This window comes from Jaculus jaculus, chromosome 2, assembly GCF_020740685.1.
Source record: "Jaculus jaculus isolate mJacJac1 chromosome 2, mJacJac1.mat.Y.cur, whole genome shotgun sequence".
In the NCBI taxonomy this organism is placed as follows: Eukaryota; Metazoa; Chordata; class Mammalia; order Rodentia; family Dipodidae; genus Jaculus; species Jaculus jaculus.
In genome coordinates this window covers 73,779,373-73,788,418 of record NC_059103.1, presented here as the reverse complement: position 1 = coordinate 73,788,418, position 9,046 = coordinate 73,779,373, and the positions used below count along the sequence as shown (strand labels likewise).

The following is a 9,046-nucleotide window of genomic DNA, read 5'->3' as shown; positions in this document are numbered from 1 at the left end:
AGAGGAAGAGAGAGAGAGAGAGAGAGAGAGAGAGAGAGAGAGAGAGAGGGGAGAGATAGAATGGCACACCAGAGCATCCAGCCACTGCTAAAAACTCCAGACTCATGCTACCTTGTGCATCTGGCTTACATGGGTTCTGGTTAATAGAGCCTTGAACTAGGCTCCTTAGGCTTCACAGGCAAGTGCTTAACTGCTTAGCCATCTCTCCAGCTCTCATGCCAAATTTTATTCATTTAAAAGATGTTAATTGCTCCTCTGCCTGGGCCGTTTGCTGCTGCGTGGGGAGAGCGAGGCGGGGCGCCATGGAGCCCTACTTGGTGATTGAGGACAATACCATCGAGCTCATGTTACTAAAGTGCATGTTTGGGATTTTGTTGAAGAAAGCTGGATACAGTAAACGGAAAGGATCTGGAAGATGCTTGACTGCTGTCTTTTCTCAGACTAGTCTGAAAGTGAATGTCCCCATTCATTCAGGATTGGTGATCTGAAGTGCAAAATGTTTTCCAGAACACTTCAGTTATGGAAGATCAAAATGAAGATGAGTCCCCAAAGAAAAGTACTCAATGGCAGATAAGTAATGGAACATCATCTGTGATCGTCTCCAGAAAGAGACCATCAGAGGGAAACTAACCAAAAACAAAAGGACTTGTGTATTAAATATTTTGACCAGTGGTCTAAATCAGATCAAGTGGAATTTGTGAAGCATCTTATCTCACGAATGTGTCTTTATCAGCATGGACATATTAACTCTTATCTGAAGCCTATGTTGCAGTGGGACTTCATCACTGTGCTACCAGAGCAAGGCTTAGATCACATAGCAGAAAACATTCTTTCGTACCTGGATGCTAGGTCTCTGTGTGCAGCAGAGCTGGTGTGTAAAGAATGGCAGCAAGTGATCTCCCAGGGCGTGCTTTGGAAGAAGCTGATCGAGCGAATGGTGAGCACTGATCCTCTGTGGAAGGGCCTCTCAGAAAGGAGAGGGTGGGATCAGTACCTGTTTAAAAACAGACCCACAGATGACCCTCCCAATTCATTTTATAGATCATTATACCCAAAGATTATCCAGGATATAGAGACTATAGAATCTAACTGGAGGTGCGGACGGCACAACTTACAGAGGATTCAGTGCCGCTCTGAGAACAGTAAAGGGGTCTACTGCTTACAGTACGACGATGAGAAGATCATCAGTGGTCTGCGGGATAATTCCATTAAGATTTGGGTTAAAACCAGCCAGGAATGTTTGAAAGTGTTAACACACTGGCTCTGTCCTCTGTCTCCAGTACGATGAGCATGTCATTGTAACAGGTTCTTCCGATTCTACGGTGAGAGTCTGGGATGTGAACACAGGCGAAGTTCTTAACACAACAAGGCTGTACTGCACCTGCGCTTTAGCAGTGGACTGATGGTGACTTGTTCCAAAGACCGTTCCATTGCTGTGTGGGACATGGCTTCTGCCACCGATATCACGTTACGCCGGGTCCTGGTTGGCCACCGTGCTGCAGTCAATGTAGCAGACTTTGATGACAAGTACATTGTATCTGCTTCTGGAGACAGAACCATTAAAGTCTGGAGTTCGAGCACCTGTGAGTTTATTCCTACTCTCAATGGGCACAAGCATGGCATTGCCTGTCTCCAGTACGGGGACTGCTGGTTGTTAGCGGATCATCGGGTAATACCATCAGGCTATGTGACATCGGATGTGGTGCCTGTTTACGAGTCCTGGAGGGACATGAAGAATTGGTCCGATGTATCCGGTTCGATAACAAGAGGATTGTCAGTGGTGCCTATGATGGGAAAATTAAAGTTTGGGACTTGCAAGCTGCTCTTGACCCCCGAGCCCCAGGCGAGCATGCTGTGTTTGCGCACCTTGGTGGAACATTCTGGACGTGTGTTTGGGCTACAATTTGATGAATTTCAGAGCATCAGCAGCTCTCACGATGACACTATTTGATTTAGGATTTCTTAAATGTGCCTCCCAGTGCCCAGAATGAGACACGTTCCCCCTCCAGAACATACACGTACATCTCCAGATAACAGAGTGCACTTTCACCCATTCCGGGTTTCCTGGTCTTGAACTACTTGGCTACCACATGCCTAAGAGAGTTCCTTCACAGCTGAGTTCTGAGGCTGGAATCGGTTCTAGACGCTGGGCAGATGCAAAGCAGCCTCTCTCTCTTCAAGCACCGATACTTCCCACCTCTGCTCCCTGCTCTACTTGGAGAAGGACATCTTAGCTCCCCAACTGCAAGTAAATCAGACTAATGCTTCAAATGCACACTATTCACAGAAAAGGAACATACACCTGTTTTCAGAAGTAACCCCACTGTCCAGAGAAGACTTGGTCTCAGATGTCTCTTGCACTTTGCATTCTTCAGTGAAGGTTTGTGTGCCAAACACCCACCCAGCCTCACTGGAAAGGATCAACCCGTGTCCCCCCCCCCCACCCCCCGTTGGCTTCCAGTGAATGAAACCTCTTCTCGTGGAAGCACTCTCTTACAGAGGGGAGGCCCTAGGCGCTTTCTGTCCTTGGCCTTGAGAACGGTGTGGGGATCAATGTATGTGTGGATGAGTTGCTTATTGGGTTGGCTTTGCTTTTTGTTTTTCTATTTTCTTTTTTAGATCTAACCTTCTCACTCCTTACTAAGTTAATTCTGTTTATGAGAGGTTCAGTCTCAAAGGGTAAAAAACATAAGCCTCCATTCTTGGGACTGTGACTTGAAAGTGGCCATGACCATGACTCTTCATCTTACAGCGTCAGCTAGGAGTGCCCAGTGGGAAGGGGGGAGGGTCGAGGTGAGTCTTCTGAACAACTCGAGTTTTTTTTTTTTTTTTTTGCTTTTGCATGTTTAATCTAGATGTTCCTCTGGATCCTTGGGAGATCATGGCCTTGGAATAATGCACACAACCTTTGAATTGTGCCTGCTCAATTATAGCAGGAGACTTTGGCATCCAAGGAGCTCTAACTTCTGGGATTATGGTCGTAATTCCCAGCCATACCCTGGACTTTATTTTGCTAACTGTAATTGAGCAACTGTAAATTTATGCTCTATTAATGTTTTAAGGCACTGGGGTAGTCTTATCTAACTTGTAATTAATTATGTTTGCCAATTACTTGTTTGAAATAAATCTGTGTCTGAACAGCTAGGAAACTGTTCACGATACAGATACTGCTCATGACAGCTTCGTACTGTGGAGTGTGCTGAGTAAAAACAAAAGTTTGACCTTTGTCATGTCAATAAATCAAGTATGAGTACTCTGCATTTCACCCCCCAAAAAAGATGTTAATTGAACATTTACTAAGCACCTACATACTGCAATGTCCCTACTCTTATGGAGCTTACGTTCTGGCAGGAGAGGCATAAAACATAGAGTAATGATATATATCGTCATGAAACAAAAGAAGACAGTGAAACAGCATGAGTCTGCAATAAGAAGGGGTGATGCTCTAGTTAGGCAGTACAGTTGCTAAGTGGGTTTTGACCTAAGGTTATGTGTGGAGAGTGGAGTACTCTAAGCAGTAACAAATGGTACCAACCCTCTGGGAGAAAGCTTGGAATATTTTAGAGATAGAAAGAAGATGAGTGGTGTTGAGTGTGATTAATAAAAGCATAACCTTCTGGTGTTTTGGGGTGCATGTGAAAGAAACATCAACCCTGGCTTTAATCATAAGAAAATTATAGACCTATTTTAAGCAACCTAGAAATCCATCCAATAAAGGATCCAGAATGCATCAATTATTTTCTTATTGCTATGAACATAAACCTGACCAGGAGCAACTTAGAAGCAAGTTATAGTTCCAGAGGGTACAGTCCATCATGGCAGCAGTGGGAAGCCAGAATCATGGTGTAGCATAGTCAAGAAGCAGAGGGTGACCTGCTTATGGAGCCAAGCTGTCTCACCTCAATTTGTACCCTTTGTAACCACTTCCTCCAGCAAGGCCCCACCTCCTAAAGTTTCATAGCAGTCCCAAATTGCACCACCAACTGGGTACCAAGTGTTCAAACACACGAGCCTATGGGGGACATTTTACGTTCAAACCCCAACACAAGGCCATCTATTTTTCTGATTGTCTTGTGGTCTTTGGTAATTGTTTCATTATGAGACCAGAAACCAGATGAATTCCATGGTGATGGTTTGAATGTGTGTCCTCCACTGCCTCAGGCATTTCTTTTTCTCTTTCTTTTTCTGTTTTTTGAGGTAGGGTCTCGCTGTAGCTCAGGCTGACCTGGAATTCATTATGTAGTCTCAGGGTGGCCTCGAACTCATGGTAATCCTCCTACCTCTGCCTTCCGAGTGCTGGGATTAAAGGTGTGCATCACCACGCCAGACAGCCTCAGGGATTTTTAATTAAAATTGATCTTGCCCCTTGAGTTTTCAGTGGACAGAGTCTTGCTGAGAAAGGGGTGTGTCACTGGGGACAGATCTTTAGTCCTTCCATAATAGGCATGTAGGAGACAGTTTGAGTTCTGGCTATTGGTGTGGGAAGGCTGTTGGTGGTGTCTGCTATGCATCTATGGATGTGACCCAGCTTCTTCTGCCATGATGGAGCTTCCTCTAGACGGAGTAAATCTGAAATAAACCCTTTCCTCCATATGCTGCTTCTGGTCAGGTGTTTATCCAAAAATAAGCAAATGACTGCAACAGAAACTGGTACCAGAGAAGTGGGGTCATTGATGTAATGACTCTGACCACATGGCATTTGGTCATTTGGAACTTGTTTGTGGGAGGAATGTGGAAGGACTTAGTACTTTGGACTGAAGAAGCCTTTCAGTGCTGTAAGCAGAGGTTTATGGGATATTCTGGTGAGAGTTTGAAAATTCTAAATGTAGAGGGAATTGTGGCTTATGAACTTTTAAAGGGGAAGGAAATAACTTATTGGAAATGGACTACCAACTTTGTTGGTAAAGGCTGGCTATGTTCTTCTGCACACACACTAAGAATTTTGTCAAGTTTGAATTTAAAAGTAATGGACTTAGGGCTGGAGAGATAGTTTAATGGTTAAGGAGTTTGCCTGTGAAGCCAAAGGATCTAGGTTTAATTCTTCAGGACCCATGTAAGCCAAATGTATAAGGTGGTGTGTGTATCTGGAGTTTGTTTACAGTGGCTAAAGGCCCTGGTGAATGCATTCTCTCTTTCCCTCTTTATCTCTCTAAAATAAGTAAAATAAATAAATATCTAAACAAGTAATGGACTGGTTTTAGGTTACTAAAGCTGTAGTTGTTAAGTTGATTACCACCATCAAGGGTGGGCCAACTGCTTTGCATTGGGACATGGAAAAGATGCTAAAGGGTGAAATCCCCTCAAGGCTCAAATGAGTAAGAATACAAAGTCTTTTGTAAAGAGGAGGCTTGATGGAAAAATTCTAAAGAAGTAATCTGGTTTTCAAGGTCAAGGTTTATTACCCTCTGGATTAACAAATTTGGTATCCTAGCTGGTGCTATGGAGTATTACAAATCCTGGAGAGAAAGGGACATTGGTGTGCAACACAGGTTTAAAAAATATTTTATTTATTGATTTGAGAGAGAGAGAGAGAGAGAATGGGCATGCCAAGGCCTCTGGCCACCGCCACGGAGCTCCAGATGCATGTGCCCCTTGTGCATCTGGATTACATGGGTCCTGGGGAATAGAACTGGGGTCCTCAGCCTTCACAGGCAAATGCCTTAACTGCTAAGCCATTTCCCCAACCCCACAGTTTTTTTTCTTGAAGTGACCTCTGGGCAAAGTGAAGTAGGGTTGAGATTCCTGTGTGGAGAGCCAGTAAGGCTATTTATAGAAGCTGCTGCTGATATGCAACATATGAAACAGAGTAGAAAGCCCTGAACCCAAGTAAGGCCATTATATGAGCTATGAGGATGGACCATGGTTTGTAGTATAGACCTGAAGATGCTTTGGATGTATCAGGACTGTGGAATGGCTGCTGTGGAGTGCTGCTGGCTCAGATGGAATTTTTCCCAGACTGCTCAGCCCAGCTGGAGGGGCCCAGAGTTGGAATCCAGAGACTTTCATCATGGATGAAAAGTTGGACTATGGATGTTGGACTTGAACTGCAGATATTTGATATGTGCCTACTGGATATTGATTTTGCATTGGTTTAAATGTGAATGTATGATCCCCATAGCCTCTGGAATTTTGAATTAAGATTGAGCTTGCAACTTGAGTCTCAAGTTGATAGAGCCCTGCTGAGGAAGGGATGTGTCATGGAGGAAGACGCTTTCGTCTGCCCTAGTAGGTGTGTAGAAGCCAATTTGAGCAATGGCTAGTGGTGCTAACTGTATTGAATTTGTCTCTCTACTATGGGTGTATGGAAGTGAGCCAGCTTCTTCTGTCATGATGCTGCTTCCCCTGAAATCAGTGAGCCTAAAATAAACCATTTTTTCCCATAACCTGCTTTTGGTTGGGTATTTATCCCAACAATGGAAAGTAACCAACTGCAACACATGGCTTCCAAGAGTCAAATCCAGCTGCAACAAGTGTCCAGAGATAAGAGTAATAACTCTGTTTGCAGGTTACTTTTCTTAGAAGAACCTCTGTTGAGTCACAGCAAATCTTCCATGAGGTTTCCCTTCTTTCCGTAGAGGCTATGCACTCAGGGTTCATGGTAGATTGGGTGTTGTGATAGTTTGTATTTCAAGTGTTCCTCCAAAGACTCATGGGCTAAATAAACACTTGGTCCCTCAGGAAGTGTTCTTAGGGGTAAAACTTAGGTAGCCTAGAAAGAGAGGAAAAATTATGGTGGGAAGAAGAGCATGAGAGAAAAAAGAAGATCTATTTTTGGGATCTGATCTGCTTTTCTGTTAGAAAAAAACCAGGAATGCTTAGATGCCCCTGAGAAGCCCAAAGGGTTACAGTGACATTGTATATTTTCCTAAGGCATCTTGTCAAAGACAGCAAATAAATTGTGCTTTCTTAGGGCCAAAATGATCTAAACCTTAAATGTCTAGCACTCCCCTCTCCTGAACCTAAAAGATGCCCCTCATAAATCCACTTTACAACCTTGCTTTCTGAGAGAAATACTTTAACTTTTAACCTTGTTGTGAATTCTAGTTTTTAGACAATGTTAGAGAAAGGGGAGGAGTTATTTCTCAGCAACCTTTAGGGATGTAAGGATAGCCACCAAACTTATACATATACCCATTACAATGACAGTTAACCTACACTCTCTGTGGTGGTTTGACTCAGATGTCCCCCCGAAACTTAGATGTTCTGAATGCTTAGGTCCCCAGCTACTAGTAACTTGTCAATTGAAGCCTCTAGGAGGCAGTGTATTATTGGGGGCAGGATTATGGGTATTATAGCCAGTTCCCCTTGCCAGTGTTTGGCATACTGTCTTGGTGCTGTTGTCCACCTTATGTTGGCCAGGGGGTGATGCCTACCCTCTGCTCACGCCATCATTTTCCCTTCCATCATGGAGCTTCCCCTTAAGTCTGTAAGACAAAATAAACCCTTTTCCCCCACAAGTTGTTTCTGGTTGGGTGATTTCTGCCAGCAATGTGAACCTGACTGCAACACCCTCCCTTGAGGAGCCTGTGTTCAAACTCAGGAATGGCTCATTTTTTTCCCTATGGCAACTCTGACACTTGATAAGTCCATACCACCATTTGTGGGTGCCCCTATTTCTCTCCTTCAGAGCATCTTTCTTTCTTACTTTTGAATAAAGTTGCCAACTTTGCTTCACCAATTGTCTCTTTCAAAAATTAATGCCTCCAACTCTGCTTCCCCAACTGGCTCTTATATTGTTCTAAGTAGGGTTTGGTAACTTCTCAAAGTTACAACTGACCTCAAAAAGTGTTTCCATGGACAGATAGAGCCAAAACTCTGACAGTAGTGCATTGAGGAAAAAGTAGGATGTGAGGGTGGCTTCATTTGTTAGGGCTCCATTGAGGAAGCAGAACAGCTATGGGTGATGTGGAAAGACAGGTTCATTGTGGGGAACCAAGATTAATGCTGAAGCTCAGGATATGCACACCTGGAGAGGAATGGTTGGAAGATAACAGAAAACATTGCTAGCTCAGGTCAGGAGGCAGCTCTGGAAAGTTCAGGACCACTGCAGCCTCTGAGGCAACTATGGCCAGCCACTGGGGAAGTTCTTCCTTCACTGAGTTTTCTACTTTCCCAGCCATTTCACTTGACTATTTTCTTTCCTGTTCTCCTCTCTATTTCTCCCTTCCCCTCTCCTCCTTTCCTTTTTAAAAGGCAGTCTGTCTCTATATTTTCCAGGTTGAAACCCCTATCTTCCTTCCCCATCCCTCTGAGATGGGTGATTGACTAAGCTCAGTGCTGAGTTGCAGGCATGCACTACCAGGTCCAGCTTCACTTTCTAACCATATTTTAAAACTTTCTACAATGACATTTCTCCAGAAGCCTTCTGGATACTTCTGGTACTTCTATCTGGCAGAGGCTCCATAGATTTTATGGTTCCCTGTACTTATATCTTTCACTGGAAGCTCCTGGTCATTATTAACTGGTGTCCCCAGATGTTTACAGAAGTCGATTTGATGTTATTTCCCCAAAATCATAGACTCCTTAAAGCAATAGGCTATGCTTGATGCAACTGAGCATTTGGATGGATGGATGGGTGAGTGACTAAGCTCAGTGCTGAGCAGCAGCCTGAGAATTATAAACCTATGGGATGTATTTTTTGTCCACTGCTCCTTTTACTTTGGTTAAATTGCCCTTTCATGGTCTTGGTTCTCTTTTCACTGGTGGAGGAGACAGACTCAGGTCACTGGGATGAACTTCCAGATCAGGCAGTTATGGAGGAAGAAATATTTATTGAAGCTTACATGTCCAGGGACAGTTCCATAATGGCAGAAGAAGCTGGCACCTGGAGCTCTGTTGCAGTCAGGTTCACATTGCTGGCCGAAATCACCGGACCAAGAACAGCTTTTAGGTAAAAGGGTTTATTTTGGCTTACAGACTTGAGGGGACACTCCAGGGTGGCAGGGAAAATGATGGCATGAGCAGAGGGTGGACACCACATCCTGGCCAACAACAGGAACCAAATAGTGTCCCGAACACTAGCAAGGTAGAGCTTGCTATAACACCC

At 44.1% G+C, this 9,046-nt stretch overlaps 1 pseudogene; it reads left to right on the top strand.

The window, feature by feature from the left end:
• The first annotated feature begins 302 nt into the window (after positions 1-302).
• LOC101606504 lies at positions 303-2,034 on the top strand (annotated as a pseudogene).
• The last annotated feature ends 7,012 nt before the right edge of the window (positions 2,035-9,046 follow it).